This window comes from Grus americana, chromosome 4, assembly GCF_028858705.1.
Source record: "Grus americana isolate bGruAme1 chromosome 4, bGruAme1.mat, whole genome shotgun sequence".
In the NCBI taxonomy this organism is placed as follows: Eukaryota; Metazoa; Chordata; class Aves; order Gruiformes; family Gruidae; genus Grus; species Grus americana.
The window spans coordinates 61,436,361-61,457,308 of record NC_072855.1 but is presented as its reverse complement, the minus strand read 5'-3'; the positions used below and the strand labels follow the sequence as shown (position 1 = coordinate 61,457,308).

Here is a 20,948-nt window from a genome sequence, read left to right as displayed (position 1 = left end):
GGGCCCAGGGGAAAGGGGCGGCTGCGGGGTTGTGCGGGCCCGGGGGACGGCGCGGCGTGGTGCTATGCGATGCGATGCGGTGCCGTGCCGTGCCGGCCGGCTGCTAGGTGGAGCCCGCGTCCGCGCAACCCAGATCCGGGCCCTCGACGCTCCCCCGCCCCTCGGCTCGCCGCCCGCCCGGCTCCGTTCGGCCGCCGCCGGGCAGGGCAGCAGCGTCGCGCCGCCCGCCGCCGCCGCCTCCTCCCCGGGACACGCTCCCCGCTCCCGGCCCCGGCCCTGCGGGGGACGCGGGTGCTGCGGATCCCGCCGCCCCGAAGCGCCTCCGCCCCCTCCCCGTGTGCGTGCGCGTGCGGTGCGTGTGTGTGCGCGCTGTGCCGAGCCGTGCCGTGCCGTGCCGTACGGTGCCGTGCCGGCGGGGCCGCCCGCCCGCGGCCATGGGCCCCCCCCGTGCCCGCTAGACACTGCGCGGGGCGCGCCCGCGGAGCCGCCCCCCCGCCCGCCCGCGCCGAGGCTGGCGGTCTCCGCAGCGGGAGGAGGAGGAGGAAGAGGAGAAAGGATCTGGGGTGTCGGCGGAGCCCGGGGGGCTAAGGACCACTAGCCTCCCTCTGCGCGGGCGCCTTTGTGTCCCCCCAGCCCCGGCGGAGCGAGGGGCCGCGGGCAGGGGAGCGGATGCAAAGAGCGGCTGGTGCTGGAGGGGGAAGCGAAAAAGGGGGATGGTGGAAGATTTCTCTCTTTTTTTTTTTTTTTTTTTTTTTTGGTGGTCTCTCCGGCAGCGGCTGTTCTTCCCCAGCAGCAGCGGCAGCAGCAGCAGCAGCAGTACAGGCAATGACTCTGCCGCATACGAATCGCCTAGCCGGTGGTGCTGGCTCCGGAGACGTCACCTTTCTCTGAAGTTGCCCACCTGGAGGAGGTAAATCGGCGCGGGGCTTTGGTCCAGAGGGGTCGGCGACGACGGGGAAGAGGAGGGAGCGATCGCTTCCCCTATCCCCGCACACCCTCCGTCCTCTGGGAGGGAGCCTGTGTGGCAGAAGAACACGGCAGAAAAGGAAAGACTTTTTTTCTTCCTATTTTTTCCTTTTTAAATTTTTTAATTTTTTTAAAATTTTTCTTCCTTGAGGGACGTTCCTTGCTTCTCATCCCCCCATTTTTCTCCTGGCTGGGGGCTTTGGTACTGTGGCCAGGTCTGCTTCCTGCCCCCACCCCTGGTTTTAATGGATGGATTGTGGCAGCAGCTCCCTGCTGCAGGTTGTTGAGGAACTGATGGGGACTTGCATCTCAGGAGCCGGAGGTGACTAAAGGTAACTAACCACCCAACGGATGGATGCTTACCAGCCCTTGCTTGGCTGTCAGTTGCACCCTTGCCCAGTTGCATTGGGCTGAAGGGTGCCGGCCGCCCTGGGCGCACGCTTGGATTGAATTATCTCGTAATAAGGATAGTTTGCCTTTAGGGGGGCTGGATCCTCCAGGTAACAGGGGAGCGTCTGTCTGGGTCTGCATGCTGTGGGGGGGACAGTGGGGACAAGGGCTGTGCTGCTAGTTGGGAAATGCTTTGTAGGCTCCAGCCAGGTTTGGCCGTGGACAGCTAGGGTGGTGAAGGCAGTGGGTAGATGGAGGAGACGTGGTAGGTTTTGTTCTTGCTCTCTCTTCTGTTTTTCTATGAAAGACACCACGTTGGACCAGTGGGTTTGCTGGTGTTACCCTGAGAAATTCCTGAGTTTCATGTGTACCCCTTTCCTCATGCCCACCCCTTTGTGGATCTATGTGTCTATTTAATTGCTGAAAGGTGCCTCGAGAAGCAGTTGCTTTCCTGGATAGCAGGAGGCAGAGGGTGGGCAGGGGGCATGGGTGGGGATGTTGCCGAATTGGGGGGTGCGTCGGGGGTTGCGTGTGCGTGGATATGGGGTGGTAGGGTAGAGGTCTGCATCCCGCCAGCAGCCCTGGGTTACAGGTAGGCGCGAGCTTCTTCTTTTGCAGCCAGAGAGGGAAATGTACAGTCCAGGTAGATGTATTGCCTGAGATGTTTAGAGCTTCCCACCTTCTGCCTGCGAGATTGTGTTTGCCGGCTCTAACAGTATAGGGCCAGAGGGATTTTTTTGAAGCAAGAAGGCCGATATGTATCGCTGGAGGAAGAAAATTGCACTTTTTTTTTTTTTAAGTCTTGGATTATTTGCTTGCTTAATTCTTTATTTGTGTTCCACTTGCAATCATCTTTTGACTGTTTAACTTGGAAATATGGTTCCAAGGCTGATGATCGCTGCCTGCCATGAGCCAGAGAGCAGCTCTTTCCTGTTTCCCAGTCTACGGAGCCTACCTTGAGCTGATGCCCTTTATTGCTAATGAAGACGTTGGTACAGTGCCCCAGAAATGTGCCCTGGATACCTGGAGGATTGCCTTGAAGGGCTGAATTTGATGAGCAAAATTGTCAATAGGAAAAACATAGCCCTCTCAATGCATTTAGTTGTTTTTTTTCCCACCCTTTCCTCTATAGACAGGCCGACGTTTAGTTTTGCGGGAGAGATGGCGAGGTAGGAAAGGAGCCTCTCTTTATCTCCCTTTCCTGGTAGGTGTGTGATTCTTCTCTGCAGTAGTTAAAACAACTTCTGTGTGGCCAAAAGCAATGGATTGTTGTCTGCTTGTCACTGTAGCATTCATCCCTTTAGCCAAAACAACCCATGTCTGTTGTATTTACTTTCCTGTTTAGATCACTCATTAGGAGGTATTAGCATTTCCACTCTCCCAGTCCTGGTTCCAGGCAGCTAACTGCTTAGGAGCAGGCTGAGATGCAAAGAAAAAAGGGTGAAAATGCCATCTGTGTCTTGATACAGGGCAAATAGGCTGTCTGCTAGTTGCAGTTTCTTTCTGTGTTATAGCACTGATTATTCCAGAGCATTGGATCAAGATTTTCAAAGCTGACCAAAAAAAAAAAAAAATCTTCCCTGGAGTTAAAAATAAATAAATTCCATTTTTGTTGTGGAATGCTGTCTCTTAAAGAGCACAGCCAATGCTGCCTGCTTGGTATTGAGTAGTAGCGTGTGCTTTATAGAGCTCATTTATCATAATTTCCAGGGGTCCATGATATAAACAACCTTCTACTGTGTATTCATTAGGAAAAATCCTTCTGTGGAATTTTTTATGGGGGTAAACCAGATATTGCAGGTTAGAACAGGCTGCTGTCAAAAAATCCGCAATCGTCACTTAAGAATACCAGACTGGGAAGGGAAAAAATCTGCGCACCCATACCAATGTTGGGTGTCAAAGTTCAGGTTAGGGCTCCACTGTAAAGCCGTATTTTTTTCTAAAGGTAAAACAACTGGTCTCAGATGGCCGGAGTCAGTCCCTCTTGTTGTGGTTGAGGCTGCTCCTGTTCCAGCTCCTGAAGAGTACTTCTTCCTTATTTAGGCTTGGTTTACTACAAAGTGACTGTTGTCTTACTACCTGCTAGCAAAAAATAAAGTGGATACGGATCTCTGGTGTGTCTGTTTCAAAAAGGACTGAAGTTATACAGCTAGTGTTGGCCTGTGAGTTCCGTATGATTTTTATTATTCAATAGAATATGAATTTTCCCTTTTCTTCTGGGGGCTGTTAGGAGAGGATATGTTTAATTTCACATTTAATTCCAGAGCAAGTGAAATGGCAGCACAGATTGATGACAGTGATAACACTGAGTCCTGCTTTGTGGGGCAATGAGATTTTAATGGTATTTAAGTTTAAGGTTAGCAAGTCCTCGCTTGGATGGTTCGTTTGACAGAAGTAGGAGCTGGATTTTCAGTTTCTCGGTGCCCTCTGGAGATGGTGGAGCAGCTTGTGTCTCAGCCTAGGAAATTTGTCCCCGAGTGTCTGCCGGGTTGATCCCCCTCCTTTGTTTCCTGCAGTCGATGCTTAGCCGCACATCCCACAGGTTGGGATGCCATGGGGACCATGTCCCTCCCTGCTGGGGGTGATGTGGTGGAGGTGCTCGGCTTGCCTATCCTGGCGTTAACTGCAGAAAAGACTTTTTCCTCCTGCAGCAGAAAACAAATTGCCCTGCCCACTAGTGCGAAAATGAAGCCGGTGCCCTTTGCTGGCTGGGAGGGAAACACAAGCAGGTTTGTAGGTGAAGATGTAGGAACAAGCATCGAGCCGGCTGGCTGATGAGCTGGGTATCTGTGCGCTGCCCAGCATTGGACAGCTGTTATATAGATAAATAAATAAATATTTAGAGGCAGGTGGACCGAATTGTCGGCTGGGACTGGAGAGGAACACACATGACCTTTAGCTTTGGGCAGCATGTCAGTGGAGGGTCTGATGCTGCCATCAGGTTTTTCACATTCAGAGCATGAGCGTAGGCATCATCAGCACAAGTAAATGAGATGCACACAGGAGAGTGAAGTCTTTGTAAATGGAGTAGTCCTGGGAACGGGTGATTTATTATTACAGATTTTAATACTAATAGTGTTGGGACTGGTGTAGATTGACTAGGAAACTATTTCATGCACGATACAGTATAAAGGATGGGCTGAAGATTGATGAAAGAGATGGAATTCAGGGAGCAAGAATGGATCAGGGAAAAGCTAAAACATGGAGAATGGGCATGAGGCTTTTTATGCCTTAAATAAGTTTTCTTTCTTGGGGTTTTTTTTTTAAATTATGTTACTTGATGGTTGTGGAAACAGCCCAATGCTGTGATTGGAGTGATTTTGATGAAACTTCTTACTCCTTAGAGCATTCTTGCATATCACAAGAGAGATTTGGAAGAACTCAAGAATTATTGTTTTGGAGCGCTCATGATCGTACTGCTCTGAGAGCTAGGCATCACAATATTGATGTATTGCTTGGGACAATACTGAGACACCAGGACAGCCCTGCAAAATAAAGAACTGTTTTCCTGCCACTTTTGATGATGGACTGCTTATTGGGATGGGATGGACTTGGTGAGCACTGAAATTTTGAAGAGATGTTTACTGTAGTTCATGTGGACTCCCGGTTCTTCCCTGCTGGTCCCATTCTCATTCAATAGATGCCCTCCTGCTGGGACGTGACTACTAGAAATGCACCATAATGCCAAATTTTGAGTGTACATATACTCTTCAGTCTCTGCTATGTCTATAGGCAGTGCTTTCAGGTGTCTGTAGGCTGGAGAGCTAGAAAATGTGTCGTTTGTAACAGTTCACTCTGCCCCGAGGTATCTGTAGAAATGTAACTGTCCAGGCAAGGCAGTCTGGCATGCTGGCCTCTGACTCTGTCATCTCCTTGGGTCATGTCTGCCTTGGCAAATCTTTGTCACAATCCTCACCAGCACCTATTATCAGGCCCTTTAATCCCTGCTTGGGACTGTGTGTGAATATGTCATCATTTTTGTAGGTGCTGAGATGCTCCAGCACTCCCTGATCTCATCCTGGTACCTGCAGGCAGTGGAAGCTCCCAGAGCAGACTGCTGAAGTAGAAGGAGGAGGAGCTTGCTTTTAAGCATCTCCTTTTAATTCTTGGCTACTTTAATGGCAAGGAAACCACCTCCTACTCAAATCTGTGACATGATTCTATCTAAGATGTTATCCCATTGCCTGTTTTTAGCCTCTGAGTTTGTGGTGTAATACTTGCTTTATGTTCTTCACTAGATAATCTCTACAGCGCGCAGTCTGAAATGCATGTGTCTCCTGGGTGCAAGTGAAGTGTTCTTTTTTAGGACGACTTCTCTAAGGACCTTGACACTATAACTTCTACTTCAGCAGTCTTTCCAGAGAGCTTTCTGATTTGCCTGTAAGGCAGAAGAGTTTATCAGACATTGCACCAAACATCTGTAGCTATAGCAAGGTAGCTAGCCTTTTCAGGCAATATAAACTTAATTTTAATTGTGTTCTGGACCGCTGTTTTACTTGCTAGGCAGTGCTCAATGTAGGATTTTTTCCTGGACTGTCTGAAACCTCTCTTTTCCTCTGACAGAGAAATGAGGACTAAACCATTTTTAAATGGCCTTTTTCTTTTTGTCTTGGCTTTTTTCTTTTCCTTTTTTCCCTCCCTTTTTAAACTTTTAATCTCTACTTCTTCAGGCCCACTCCCATCCAAGGGAGATATCGCTGCATCTGTGATGGGGTTCCTGCTGTAGTCAATGGAGCACTTCTGTCAGCTTCCCTGTGAGGGGAAGATGCTAAAGAATCTCAGATGTGGTATCCTCTCAAAAGACACTCCAGAATCTCAGATGTGGTACCTTTTAAAAAATTTTCCCCCATGTTAACATCGTGTTTCTACTAATTGTGTTGCAATGCCTTTGCCAGAGGTGGCATTTCAGGCTGAACAAAGCTGTGTACGCAGGTGAAGTCTTGAAATCTGTGCACACTTCTAAAATCTGCTTATGAAAACAGTTGAAAATTGAAATCAAGATACTTCCATTTGAGCCATGAAAGCTTTCAGTTTCAAGGGTCATGAAATAGATACCATTCTGAAAGGAGCAAAGAAGTGTTTGGAAGCTGTCCTAATTAGGCAATGTGAAGTTATATATTTCATTTAAATGCCTAATAGTAATTAGCTTTTACAGAGCATCCATTGATGTATGGCCTCACACTAACAGGATTTTTATGTATGTATATATGTATATGTTTGTTTATTTATTTTAAAGCATCTCAGTCAACATGTGAGTAATTACATAGGAATTATTTTGGTGGTTACAAACCTAATGCTTCAGCAGTCTGTAGCAAGACTCATTGCAGTGGATATGTGACAGGGAACAGCTTTGAAATACTTTGCACAATGTCTTGAGTAGTTTGGATCATAGCTTTGCTACTATTAATTGCAGTAGGTTTACTGACTTGATTGCAGTTGCATTGATTTATACTGGGAAAGGTCATTGATTCTGAACTTTGCAATGGAGTTCTGAAACTTACAGCAGAATGTCATAAATACAAAGGATCAACATGAATGTTTTCTTACAGCAATGCAAAGTCAAAATGAAGTGAAATAGGATTCTCTGTGCTTTTGTGGAAGTGGTGCTTAAAATGTAATCATGAATTGCCCAACTATAAAGTCCTAGGCAAAGGTGCCAGTGCTGAACAGCACTGTTCTGAAAAGAGACGTGATCTAAACCTGGCACCTTCGGATAAGACTCTAAGTGATTTTATACCAACTACAAGTAGTTCACTTGTAACGGTCAACCCATACAATGTGTATGAATTTTTACAATAAGTCCCTTTCCCACTCTGTGGGAACCAAGAATCTAGTTACAGAGGTGAGGACGCTGAATGAATGGACACTATTTAAAATTAGAAGGATGTAAACATTCTGACTCATGCAGTCTTAGTCTATGATTTGGGGAACAGACGCAGTTCTGATTTTTTTTTTGTCAAACTTGGGGAAGTGAAAAAGAGGTATTTAAGAATTGCACCTAAACCCAAAATATACATGCCTGCATCTGTATGTGTGTGTGCATACATAGGTTTTGTTTGTGAAATGACGGTGCTGCTGCGTAGAGGTTTTTTAATTCTGTTGCTGGAAAAACTTATCACTCTATTGATTTTCTGATTCTTTTTTGAGTTCTTGAGATGTAGGTGCAGTGATGGACAATAACAATAAAATACTTGTGCATGGGTCTGCAGTTTTAAAATTTTAACTGAGTTGCTCAGTTAGTAGTCTGACACCAAACTAAAACAACCACATTTTCCGATATGCTGAGCAACCACAGGTTTTATTTGCTGGTCCTTGCTTATTTGCTGTAGCAGACTGTTCCTATTCTGAAGTTGCTGATCCCAAGCCTGCCTTAATGAGAATTTTTTTCACTGCCCTCAGAGTGCAGAAGAGAAGCATCACTGTGTTGCAGAAGTGCTGCTTGCAGCTTTCTTGGGGATGTCAACATTTTCCTTCAAGTGAAAAGTAGGGGTATGTCATAGATAAGTATGCTAGCTAACTTTGGGGTGATCTAGGTTAGATGGGGAATTTAGTTCAAAAAGAGCCCAGCACCATGAGCTGCCGAGCCGTTGACTGGTTTTTTTTAACATACCTAGTGCGTTGTGGTGGAGGACACTGAGAGAAAAGGGAAGTGTTAAGCAGAAGCGACACCCCTGTTCTGTTTGATCGGTGGGTCTTGCTGTTTACAAGCCCTGCAGAGGCACTGTGCTGCCTTCCTATTCAGGACCGTGTCACAAACCAAGCCTTGGCTTAAGCCCGTGAGAACAGTGGAGGGACCCGAGCCCAGTTTTTGATGTTCTGCATGGGTGGGTACCCTGAATACTCAAATGCATTCCAGTGACAGCTGACCCTGTAAGGAGATTTTCAATAGCTCTCTGGGTTTTTCTTTTTTTTCTCTCCTTTTTTTCTTTTTTTCTCCTTTTCTTTTTTCTTTCTTTTTTATTTTTTTCCTTTCTTTTTTCCTTTTTTTTCCCCTCTGTTCCAAAGACTGCTGGGGGAAAGGAAAAGAAAAGCACCCATCATAGCTGTCTCTTTGAGTAGGTTTCAGTGTTGGAGAGAGTTGAGGAGAATTTCAGGAATCACGTTAACTCCTTTTCTTTCACGCTGCCTTCGCGCGTCTGTGTTACTGACTGACACACCATCATTTTGAAATGGTGCAAATTCCTGTCACTCACTTCAAAGGGGACAGGTTTTTGTGGGTTTGTTGTTTCTTTTTTCCAGCAAGATGTACACTGCAGGTTTTGTATCCAGAAATATCTGCCATGTAATGTGAATCCTGATTTGCCTCTTTTGTCTGTGTGTTCTTTTGCAACTTTTGGTTTGGGGTGGTTTTTTTATATCCCCCTCCTTTTTTTCCGCAATAACAAAAGGCTTTTGGATTCTGTCCTGAATTACTTTTTATGTTAAGGCTATCTAGAGGTACACAAAACTGGTCTATAATCCTGTAGTAGGTGGCTTATCCAGAGTATCCAGAGAACAGCTGTTCTTGTTTCCAGCACACCACAGATTGCTATATTGGACATTGCACCTCAGCTTGACCTCATTGGAATTGTGTGCGTGATCTAAAATGTTATTCCTTCGGATTTAGGATACTGCAATCAACGCCTTTAATCATTTGGAAACGTGGTGTATATATCCCGCTTCCTTCCGAGGGAAATTATGATGTGACTACTGCACTTGCAACTCCCACAGCACAGACTTCTTCAGGAAAATGTCATTTTGGATTATCTTTAATGGATGCAGGTGTGTGGAGTGGCCGTGTGTCTTTTTTGCCCTCTCTCTTTTCCTCTTTCTTTTTTTTTAAAGGACAGTAATATTACAATTGCTGCTTTATTTGGTACGACTCCAAAATGATGTGTGTCTCCTTGTGTAAAATTCATGCTGATAGGTATTTGAAATATAGCGATTATGCTGCATAGAGTGATAACTTGTGACCTTTTGACAAGTGATCTGCAATTACAATCATAATGCACTTTATAGATCTCCTTAAGTAGGTCACCAATTTGCAATGAGTCTTTCTAAAGTCTCTGCGATGCATTTCGATTGCGGGCGTGGGGAGCGCTTCTCCGTATAACAACACTGATTTTCCAAAGGGAGGCTAAAATGTGACAAGGGAATTATACCTGTGCGAGTATCCTTGCTTTGATAAGAAATACAGGCGCACATCACTGAGTGCATGAGAGTATTCCTACCTGAGCAGCTCTGTGTTTGCAATGGGGCTGATACATTGGGTAAAACTTGGGCTCCTGTAGAAAGATGTTGGCCAGTAGACTCAAGCCGCTGTTTCTGCCAGCCTAAACTAAGAAGTTGTAATTTTCTCATTCAAGGGGAGAATCTGGACCTCCGCAGTACCTGCAGGAATCTTTGCGGCAGGGAGTATGGGATATGGTGGGGCATATATCCAAGAGCTGCCTCGTTGTTTGTCTTCTCCAGCTTTGGGAACGGCAGATGGGGGGTTGTCTTCTCCAATGCCTTTACGCTCGATCGCTCCCTCATCCCATGCGAGTGAAGGGCAGACCAGCACAACCCATGGGCCAAGCTGTAAGGGTGAGGATGCCAGCTTTTGTTTGACCCTTTTCAAGCTGCGGGCTTGAGCACAGCGAGGGTCCAGGGTTCCTCCCAAGTTCATGTAATTTGGGGGCAAAGCCTATTCCAGCAGTAGTCATTGTGGTAAGGCAGATGACTTAAATAAATAAATAAAAATTAATAGCCAAAGTAATAGGCAAGTTAGTGAAAAATACCATGGAAGTCTGGTCTGTAGTAATCTAGATGTATTTTGCAATAGTAATGCTGTTTGATCTGGTTCCTGCTCTTATTACTACAATAAAATGCAAAGTGTATGTTAACCTAGGGGTGCCAAGTCCACTCCTAATTTTTAACTCAAATAGGTCTGCTGGACTGGAGTAGAAGCTGTAGTCAAACACCAAGCAGATAATAATGTGATTTATTTTTTTCCTGTAAATCACTTTTCCTTTTAAACCATAGACACTTGTGTGGGTGGTTCCTTGTTGACCAGAAAGATGTGGTTTTTGTTGTCTTTCATTTACGTTCTCTATTGAATTAGCAGAGTTATGCAGTTTTGTCTGTCACATTTGGGTGAGATACTTCAGTGATTTAATTTAAAATGAAAGAAAGATGTCTTCATTTTAGGGAAAACCATGGCTAAGTGGTGAGAGTAAGCAGGTCTAGCCTTTACCAGAAACCCTAATTAGAAGAAATCCCATGTACGGTTGACCTTGACTATTGAGACAACCCTCAAAGAAGAAAGAGCACTAAAAATTAGTATGCTGCCAGTGCTGCACTTTTATTATTTGACGTTATTAAGCAAACTCGGTGTGTATTTCTTTTTTGAAGCGTTTGATTAAATATGTGATCTTATCTTGGTGAAATGGCCCGCTGGGCTGCAGACAGTGGTGTTCAGAAATGAAATTTGTTTAGAGCCTCTGAACAGACATTTATTCAATGAGACCTTTCTTGAATAATAGATGTGACAGTGAGATAGCTGTGCAACGTGTTTTGGGGTTTGGGCTTTTTTTTTTTTTGTGTGTGTGTGTGTAGGGAGTTGCAGTGTGATCAGGGGGAGAAGATAACACAACTGCACAGGAGTGAGAATAGGATGTATATGTAGGGAAATTTTCATATGTTGCAGAATCAGGTCTCAATTCTGCCAAGAGTTGTTTTTGGGCCAAGCTTTGCATGCTTTGGGACCTCCCTGTTGGCATATTGTTTGGCGTATCAAGTGATGCACATACATATCTAGCTCTGTATCAATAATCTTATCCTTTAGATAGAGCTTTTAAGATTCTTAAATGTTGTGGAAATAAAAGAAAAACACCGCAAAAAAAATCCACAAACAACAAACTAGAGAGGCATGGTAGTTGACTCTTGGGATCAGTGCTAATGTCCTTAAGCAGTTCTTTGGTTTATAATAGTCCCATCAAAGCAATGAGACTAAGGGAAGGAGGCTAGTCCATGCATAAGGAAGGTAGGCTTCACCAGAGGGTGTTTACCTCTTGTATTATGTCCAGCGATGAGAAAATGTGAAAAGTCGGTAAATGTTCTCATCTTCCTTGGTTTTTTCATTGGAAGCACAGTGCTTTCTTATTAGGCACAGCTACCATGGGACTCTCCACCAGGGAAAAAATACCCTAAATGGGGCTTCCCCATTTTTGAAGCATTATCAGAGATGCAATGGTATATATCTTTTTTTCCAGCAAAACATTAAACTTCATTATAGTTTTCCATACAGCTCACAGGGATAAGATTTCATTGAATGTGTGGACTACACAGGATTTTCAGCTGTTGACACACAATTACATGCCTTGCTTTTCCCAAGATGAAGCTAAGAAGGAACATGAATACCTGAATTTTTATTTTTTTTTTCTTTTCAATAATGGACTCATAAAAATATACTGTGGTGATCTCTGAGGGCAAGAGATGTGAATTTTCTGAGCAGCTTAGTCTTCCCCTGCAAAAGGGCCTTTTTTATATAGAAAGTTTGCTTTTGAATAAAAGGAGTCCCAGAGTGCATCTGCTGTAAAACTGCGTTTTGATCAATCCCCATCTGCCCTGCTGCTCCCCTGCGTAGTACATCAGCTGTCTTTACATCAGGTTAGATGGTGATTAAGTGATTTCTCCTTTTAAGGGTAAACCCAAAATCTTCCTTTACAGGAGTTGGGAGAAGATGTGAGCTCCATGCCTTAATGATATGCCAAGGTAGCAACTTAGGAGTTGTCTAGCATTTGATGCTCCAGCTGCTTATCTTCCCCGCTCTTTGGTTAATGTGGTTGTTTTTCTTAAAAGCTGTATGGCTCTCGGGACTTTTTGATAACTTTTAAGTATGGAGACATTTTTATTTCCTGGTGCGCAGCTAATCCGACCAGATACCAAACATAGAGTCATGAGGCTGGGTGTAAAGTACAGGAATTCATGTGTCTGGGAGCCCTGTGTATTTTGCCATGATGCTCGCCTGAGCTTGAGGGATAATTTCTGCTTGCGAGGTGATTTGCATGTGTGGTATACTGAAGTATACAGCCTGTAAACTAGAGGTTTACAGGCATATTTTAAGGGACTGTTCCATAGTTCTGCATCTGGATATGAGTTGTCCTTGTAGCAGAGACAACAAGCCCAGAGCCATGGGTCAAAGACCAGCAAACATGATCCTCTTGAGCATCCTAGATGGTGTCCCCATGGCTGGTTTGGTTACGAGGGTGGTAAGGCTGCCAGCCATGAAATCCTCCCTCTGGGGTGGTAGTGGGCAGCAGGGAAGGGTAGGGGCAGGGAAAGTCACGTTTATAACCGCTTTGTTGGTTGTACAAGGATGACGGGCGTTCTTGGCTCTGTTCTAAGCTCAGTGAGGTGCTCAGACAGGCCATATCTCATCTGGGTACATGCATGGAAGCTAGGTCATAGTCCAGCCTTCAAAAAGACCCAAACATTTAAAAATGGTCCTTTCTGCAGATGAAACTTGCACATGAAAGCGCAGCCTGCTAGAAAAAGTAATGGTCCCATTACGATCTGCTTAGAGTTGGTCAGGAAAATGAAGATGGAAGATTCACTGGACTGCAGTCTACTTCAAATCTACTATTTTACAGAAGTAACTTCGTTTAAGTAACTCCATATGTAGTGGTTTCTGAGCTGAGTAATTTGTAATTTGTTCCTGAACTGGGAATGGTAACTTGGTATCAGGTTTTTGGTTTTTGTTTTTTTTTTTTTATGTAAATGCTGCAGAGCTATAGCATTTCACCTAATTTCGAACTCTTAATAGGACTCTAAAATGGGAAGAAAAATCCATCACAGATAAATTTCTAGGGTGGCTGTTTAAAAAGGGAGGCAGCATTTTTTACTAGCATTCCGTTGTTCCTAAAGCTAAGTCAATGTTTTTAATTAAAAAAAATTACTTGCCATAGGTGGTGGGTGTGCTGGTTGGGTTGGTGCACGCTGTGAAGCCACCACTGATGCTTCCCTTCCTGATAGACATGGTGGCCCTTGGTGAAGGTGCATGGGAACAGTGCTGCTCCTGTACCAAGAGGTATTTTATGGCCCTGTTTCCCTGTCTGGAAGTCACCCGTGCAGAACTTGAGGACTTTGTGCGCTTGTGTGGGCTTTGGGGCTGCAGTTCCCGCTGAAGATCCTGCATGTGCCAGCGCTAATGCTATGCAAGTGCCACAAAGAAGGGAAGGTTCCTCCTTAGAACATCATCCTAGAACTCAAGGGAATCCACCCAGCCAGGCGTTACACAAAACCTATGAGAAGGGGTTAGTGCTGGAGGCAGCACAAGATGTCTTGCTGCAGCACATCCTAATTATTCCACTTTGCAATGTTGCTTTCTTTCTAGTCCTGTTGGATTTTTGCCTAATTTTGCCTAACAGGACTAATTTTTGGCATGTTAGGGAGTAAGGGACTAATCACAACCATGCAGTTAAACTTGCGTGTGTATGTGCAGTAATAAGGTTCAAAGGTGGTGGTGTAATTATGTTGTTTCCAGCCTCCTTGCTAATTTTCTGCTGATTGAGGGGAGAAATGAGGATACCTTTGTGCCCTGGTGAGTGTCTTCCCTTCCAGCAAAGTAGGGGCTGACGCCTGGCTACCCCAGCCTTTTCCCAGCTGGACACCTGCTCTATTTTCTTACAGTTTCTCTACTTCAGGCATCCAGGGTATGTAAAGATCTATGTGTATCTACTGATGCTATTGTAACTTAAGGCAATTATTTAAATTAAGCAAGAGGATATCTTTCATCAAAAGGGTGAGATAAAATAATAGCAGGAGTGCCACTTCATTTAATGCACATCTGTGGTCTTGGTACCAAGATTTCAGCAGCTGGCAAGACACGTCATCATCTGGGAAGACATGCTGGGAGCCACAAATTAATCACGTGACGATATCTTGACGTTGCCTTGCAATGTTTGCACTTCGGTGTTCAGCTCTAGGTGCTGATGTTACATCGTGGCAAAAAAAGGTATTGGCATCTGCAGATGGAGGAGGATGAGCAGGTAGCCTTGCGATTGCCTCCATTTTCTGGCTGTAGTGAGCTTACCGAGGGAAGGGACTTTTTTTTTTTTCCTTTCCCTTTTGCCTTTTCTCACTGCCTTGCATATCGGTTCTCATCTTATTTACATTTTAGGATATTGGGCCAATGAAAAATGTATATCCTGGTTTTTCATTGTGGTATGATTTTCTTGTCCTTGTCTCTATACTGCTCTTGTCAGATAAGTGTATAGTGAAGAGTCAGTTTTCACTTTTAAAATGAGAAGAAGCCATCTTTCTCCTATTAATTTGCTTTGGCCAATGCTCTGAAATCTTCTAAGTGATACAGAAATGTCCCTTAGCTTGCGTGCTTGGACAAAGGCCAGCAGAGGTTTTCTTGTGTGGGCTTGCTTTGTTTGTTTTCTTCAAAAACTGTGTTGATTCAGGCCAGTTGGTGCTGATACAGTCTTTGGATATAGTGTTTGTAGCTAATTAAAAATAGCCGTTCATTGAGAGCTGAATGTTGTGGACTTGAATTTTCTTGCATGTTTTCTTAGAGAAGAGTTTTCCTGGAAAAGTAAAGAGGGAATCTGCTTGAAGAGGCTTGCAAAGATCTGCTTCATTCAATTTGGAGACACATTTGAAAAGTGATTGAAAATAATGTTTGAACACTCCAGTGGGAAGTTGCATGTGTACAGTGGCTTCACCAAAATCGTGATGTGCCAAAGCCTGTGAATTTTGGAAATACCTTGGAAGCTGTTGCTGTTCCAGAAATAACACCTGTTATACATTGGATATGAAAGGAACAAAGATAGAAAACTTTTTTTTATTTATTAGCGGATGATGCTTGGATCCTACTTGTGTATATTTTTTACTGACAAATGCTTAGCTTTTTCCTTACAACTAACCTTGGCTCCAAATTGCTTGAGCTGCTGGCTGCTTTTTGGTGAGTATTGCATTCTTGCGAGTTTACCTTTTTCTCTTCTCTCTGAAATAACTGAACAAATTTATTTGAGCGGCTCCAGTATCTAGAAAAGCATCCCAGTGAGCAGCCTGCCTACTCTCCTGGTACCCACCTGGTCACTGAATTAGGCTGAGCTGCTCAGAGTGAGGTGCTGCAGCAGCTGGAGAGCATCCACGGGGGCACATTTGATGGTCAACTGGCTGGTTGCTGCTGTAGGCTGCTAGCGGATAAGCCTGGGGTGGTTAACAGTCTCATTAGCAAGCTTTTATTGCAGTGCTGAAGTGTGGTGCACAGGAAGCAGGCATTGTTCTGGCTTGTTTGTTTAGCTAATTGATATTTTTATGATTTTATTCTTTTATTCTGCACCCCTCTTTTGCTGTGGGATTAGTGTGTGTGTGGCTTTTGTGGTGCTTTGTTTTGGTTTTGTGGGGGTTTTTGGGTGGGTTTTGGTGGTTTCAATTTTTTTTTGTTTTGTTTTTTTGTTTTTTAAAAGGCGAAGGATGAGGTAGGTTTAGTTTATCTCGCTGAACAGAGATGTCTGTGTGCAAGCTAATCATTTAAACTGGCCTTCTAGCTAATGGAAAGAGGCAGGCACTTCTGAGGCATGATTCCTTTCCTTCTTATGTAGACATTTAAAATAGGTCAGATGAATTGCACCCTAAAAAGCTTATTTCTCTCCACTGACTGTAAAGAAAGCCTAAGGTGGCAAACTCAGAGACATTTACATTGCAGATACCTTAAGATGGAGGAGGTGAATCCCACTCCTGGAAATTACTCTCCTTGGCTTGCAGTGCATTTCCAATTTAAATGTGAATCTGTGTGATAAGGCAGTACCTGGCGCAGCAAAGCTGATCCAACGGGAAGTGCATGGGGAGGAATTGCAATGGCCGTGGTCTTCAGAGGGCTTGTGCCCAGGAGGAGCTCTCACTTACTCAAAGGAGGACTGGCAAACGTTGAGTTGGTGTAAGGCATGTACCTTAAATATCACAAAAATAAATGCAAACGTGGTGGAATATGAGTGATCCCTCCTGTTAGTTTTTGTGCAGTTCTGTATGTTGAGAGTAGGACTCCCATCATGTGCTTTTGGATTTTTTTTCCCCAAGAGCATGCAGTAACCTGCAGACCTGAGAAATTACACCTCTACCCTCCCATTTTCTTTCAAGGACTGAAACGTAAAAGTCTGCGAAGATGCTGAAAAGGCAGATGCTGGGAGACATATCTGCCTTGACTCATGTGGGATGGCATCCCTTGGGTAGGTGCCCTGGGATGCTGAGCCTGTTGGTGGGATAGGAGCTTCCCAGATTGCAGCCCTAAACTCCTTGTCCCTGACAAAGCTAATCCTATGAATATGGTGTGCATAGATCCTTCTAGTCTCTTAAGACTAAAAAAACCTACCCTCCTTTCTTGAGTCCCTGAGAGCTGCAGTTTGGACAGATGTTCCAGTGCAAGTTTTGGCTGCTTCCCTTCCACCCCCAAATCGAACCCCTTCATTTTGCCATCTGTTTCTGTGGCCGTATGGGGAACCAGCCTGGGAAATAAAGCAGTAATTTTAAAATCTACGTTGGGTTTGTAGCTCTTGCTGGGCTGTTTTTGCTTGGGATCAGTTTCCTGGCTGGTTTACAGCTTATTTTTGTGTAGTTGCTTGGTAGTAGTACAAGCTGCGGGACAGTGTGGGGAATGCAGAGCTGCTCAAAATGTGTATGAGGTTTTCTCTGGGTCGTTGGTGGCTCTCCCAACCTTCCCGTTTCCAGCCGTAGGTGCTCTGAAGGTCAGTCCCCCATGTGTTGGCTAAGTCTCTTGCTCTAGGGAACGCTGAACATCGCATATATATGTACATAATACATGTATATGTGTGTGTAGGAATGTGTACGTACATATACATGCATATATACACATAGGTATATGTATAGGTGTGTATATATATGTATGGTAACTTGCTAAGGTGTGTTGCGTTCTCTTTCTGCCTACCGTTTCTAATATACTTCAATAAAACTGGATAGAATTGAACCTCAGCATTGTGCAAACTCATGTTACAACTTGCACAGATGACCAATTCTGATTCAGAGGTTTGAGAATGTTCTCTTCAGGGTTGCTTGATATCCCTTGGACTTGGTAATTTTGCTTCAGGTCATGTATTATGAAGCAAATTCATGTCTTCCATAGTCTTATGGAACTATGCGTATGTTTCATTACAACGATCTTGCTCAGATTTAGGGCATTTTTTACAATTTGTTTGTGTCTATTTACAGCGTAGTCTTGTTGATTTACTCCAATTGCTGGGGATTTATCAGTGCATCAGACATCATTACTTACTTTCCGGTCAGCATTATCCCCTAACTACAGTGGCCAAATGAAGTGCTTTTGCACAGAGCTGTTCCTGAAAATTTCTTGAGGTCACGAAGACACATGCATTCATTTTGAATAAAATTAATTTGCATTAAAAAAACCCTTTGAGCAGTGTGAAGACTATAACTTCGTAAAGCTCCTAAGTTTGAGTTCAAAATCTGTCTCTGTTCCTCTCCAGGGCAGCACTTGCAGAGGGAGCCAGGGTCCGAGGGATTTAAACATGATATTTTAATGATAACTTAGTTTAATCTTCTTTTCAGTAATTTTCTTAATAAATATTTGCAAATTTGAAATCTGAACCAATCCTCCTTTTATTGGAGAAAACTAGGTTTCTGGTTAGAGGTTGTAGTACACTAGGGGCTTGGGTCAATACAGCTTTAGCATCTGCCTCTGTAGGAAAGAACTGATTGAGTCTGAATAGCATAGAGGCATTGCAGTAAGGCCAGCCTTTCCTGCTGAAGGGCACACTTGAATAGACAAGTCCAAGCACCAGTTTCTTTTTGAGTATCATTCTGTATTTCTGCAAATCTGCTAGTCTCTTCTTGTGAGAATCTTAAATTTTATTTTAATGTAGGCTTGTGTTCCTTCTGGTTTTACAGCAGCTGTTACTACAAACTGTTCATGGAGCTGCTCTGAATTCTGTAGTGTTGATTTTTTTTAATTATTATTTTTGTTTCTTTAAAGATTTTTTTTTAGAAAGTATGTAAATTTGAAGTTCTATTAATAAAAATGGGACATGGGGACTGGTTGGCATACATATGTGAAAGGACAGTTGTAGCAAAGAACAAGTTTGTTTATAGAGCAATGAAAAGTTAGAGGATGGATTTCAATATTTATATCTTAGCAAGCTATCAGTCTGATTCCTATAGATTGGTAAGGTAGTATTTTGACAGCTTTTTCTACAGATTGCTTTTTTTTAAATGCTGAAATTCTGGGTATGTGCAGTCTCTTAAGATTCATACTGCTAGAATACCTTGGATTTTTTTAATATTTGGCCTTTATAGCTTATGTATTCTTGTGAATTGTAGTATTGGTTTGTTTAACATGGTTCAGGAATAGCATCCGTGCTTGCTCTTTTCTTGCAGTGGTTTATTTTTTGTATTTTCGCTCTTTTGTTTTAAAAAAAAATCTTTAAAGGAGTATGGTAATTACTAGTAATTAACCTTCATTTGCCATTCGTTGTGTTGAAAGCTGGCATCACAAATGCTATGAGTATTAAGAAATGTTTTAATTAGGTCATTAGATCCTATGTGATTTGGTGATTGCCCAGAGAGAAATGATAACAGGAAGAGGTGTAAACGGGCAGAGTCTTAATTCAACAAAGCATTTATGCAGATGCACTAATAGCGCTTAAATCCTCCCTTGCAGTTGCGCATAGGCTTTGCTGAGTTACAGCCTAAACCAGATTTCCACCTCAAATGGGGAGGGCTCAGCATCACTGCAGAAGTTGCTGGTGCAGTGCAGCTGGTGAAGTTGGTGAGTTTTGGCTCCACGGGCACCATTTCTGCAATAGCTGGAAATGGTGCCACACATTGGGAACGTCTGCCTTGGTACTTCTCATTTGCTGTGGTTTCTGCATTGGGAGTGTTGTTAACCTGTTGGAGGGGGAAAGGAAAGAAAAAAGAAGAAAAAAAAGGAAAAAAAGCAAGGGGGAAAGGATTAAGTAGTAAATTAGTAAATTCTGCCTCAGACTGGAAAATGACGTCTTGTTTCTCATTTACTGCACTGAGCTTCAATGGATGCTTTCACTGTGGCAACGTAAGTGTGTATTTTTATCAATATAAAAGAGCAATTCTCTGCTAGGGGAAAAAAAAGTTCCCTAAAGGGCCCATTGACTGCCTGGATTTTCATGTCTTCCCAGTGAACAACTTATAGCAGGAAATATTGGATTAGATTTCAGAAGTCAAAAAAACCTTGACATTTGGTTGGGGGGATGTTTCTTTGGCCTGCTTTGCTAAAAAGGGAAAAAGCTTCAACATACTAATTTTTAAGAGATGCTTAGTAGCCGCGAAATGTCATATCCTCTGCAATCAGATTGTAACTTTTTTTTTTTTTTACAGCACAATCAAGAAGTTTAATATTTTATCACATATACCTTTCCTACCTTTAAAAATTTTTACTAGGAAAGAAAGAGCTTATTTAACAGTTGTACAAGTTGGTGTTCCCCATATCATGCCCAGGTAACTTTTGAACCTGTTGCCGAATTTGATTACCAGAGGAGGAGAGGTCTGAAATTATTTTCTTCAAATTCTGTGAAAGCTGGTGCCCAGATTTTCATAACCTCAGGGTTTTTTTTTTTACAAGTGGAGACTAGTGAGACCTGATCCTCGAATGATGTATTGAGACAGTGCTTATAGCACCTTCAACGGGGCTGCAGTCTATTTATACCATCTGAAGTCTGGTTTTAATTGATGGATTTTTGTACCTTTTTAAGTGAACATAAATTATATGAATGCTTTATAGTCCAAAGTAATAAAATATCTGAATTGTCACCATTTCTTTCTAATCATATCACAAGACAGATTCCCGAGTAAAGTATGCACATAAACTTTTAGCCCATTGAAATATGCATATATAATTTAATTTGCATACATTAATTTCTTAGTTTCATTAATGATCTAAGATTCTTTTGCAGTTGGAAGGCTTCGTCACAATTTTTGCTTGATTGAATCGTCTATTCTATTTAAATCAGACTTGGTAATATTGCTTGTGTGTTACAGAACGATACTGGTAACTCTGTTAGACCTTTTATCAACATGACTAATTTATAACTGGCTGCAGTGTATTATTAGCCAGAGATATATTACAGTGTAAGACTTCCCCAGAGTGGAAATTTAGAAGTGCAAATAAAAGGCAATTGCAGGGGATGTAGCTGAGAAGGTAAAGGAAAGAAACCTTGGCACCTTATATCAAAAGAGCGTTTTCATATTAACATTGTTAAAAAGGCAGTAAACTCCATTTGTGGTTTCCTTGTAAATAAAAATATTAACTGGTATAACAAATTCAAAGAGCTCTTGTTTTTTGTTTTTTTTTTTTTTTTTTCTATTATGCTACACCAAAACAATAAATGCAGACTATTTTAAACTAATTTTAAACAGTAGCATGCTAAACAAGTGAAGAACCTTATTTTGCTGCTGGCCCAATGCTGGTTTCGAAGCTGCTTTTACCTATGGGCTTTTTCTTTTTGCTGGGATTGATTCTTTATTTTGGAAGGTGGTAGGAGTATTACCTTGCTAAGACAAGCTAATTTTATTTTTTTTTTTGAGACGACTTCTCGTGTCTCATGTTTACCAATAGG

The 20,948-nt window shown here is 43.1% G+C and overlaps 1 protein-coding gene across 10 annotated transcripts in view; it reads left to right on the top strand.

The window, feature by feature from the left end:
• Window positions 1-731: 731 nt before the first annotated feature.
• The window catches only part of ADGRL3 (adhesion G protein-coupled receptor L3), a 522,926-nt gene continuing 502,709 nt past the window's right edge, over window positions 732-20,948 (top strand). For 7 of the 10 annotated variants that reach the window (XM_054824728.1, XM_054824724.1, XM_054824722.1 and 4 more), the window contains exon 1: window positions 767-1,298. The gene's annotated coding sequence lies outside the window, so the exon portion shown is untranslated. Of the gene's footprint in view, window positions 1,299-20,948 lie in introns of all 10 variants that reach the window. The other 3 variants (XM_054824725.1, XM_054824723.1, XM_054824729.1) reach the window with 2 other exon arrangements.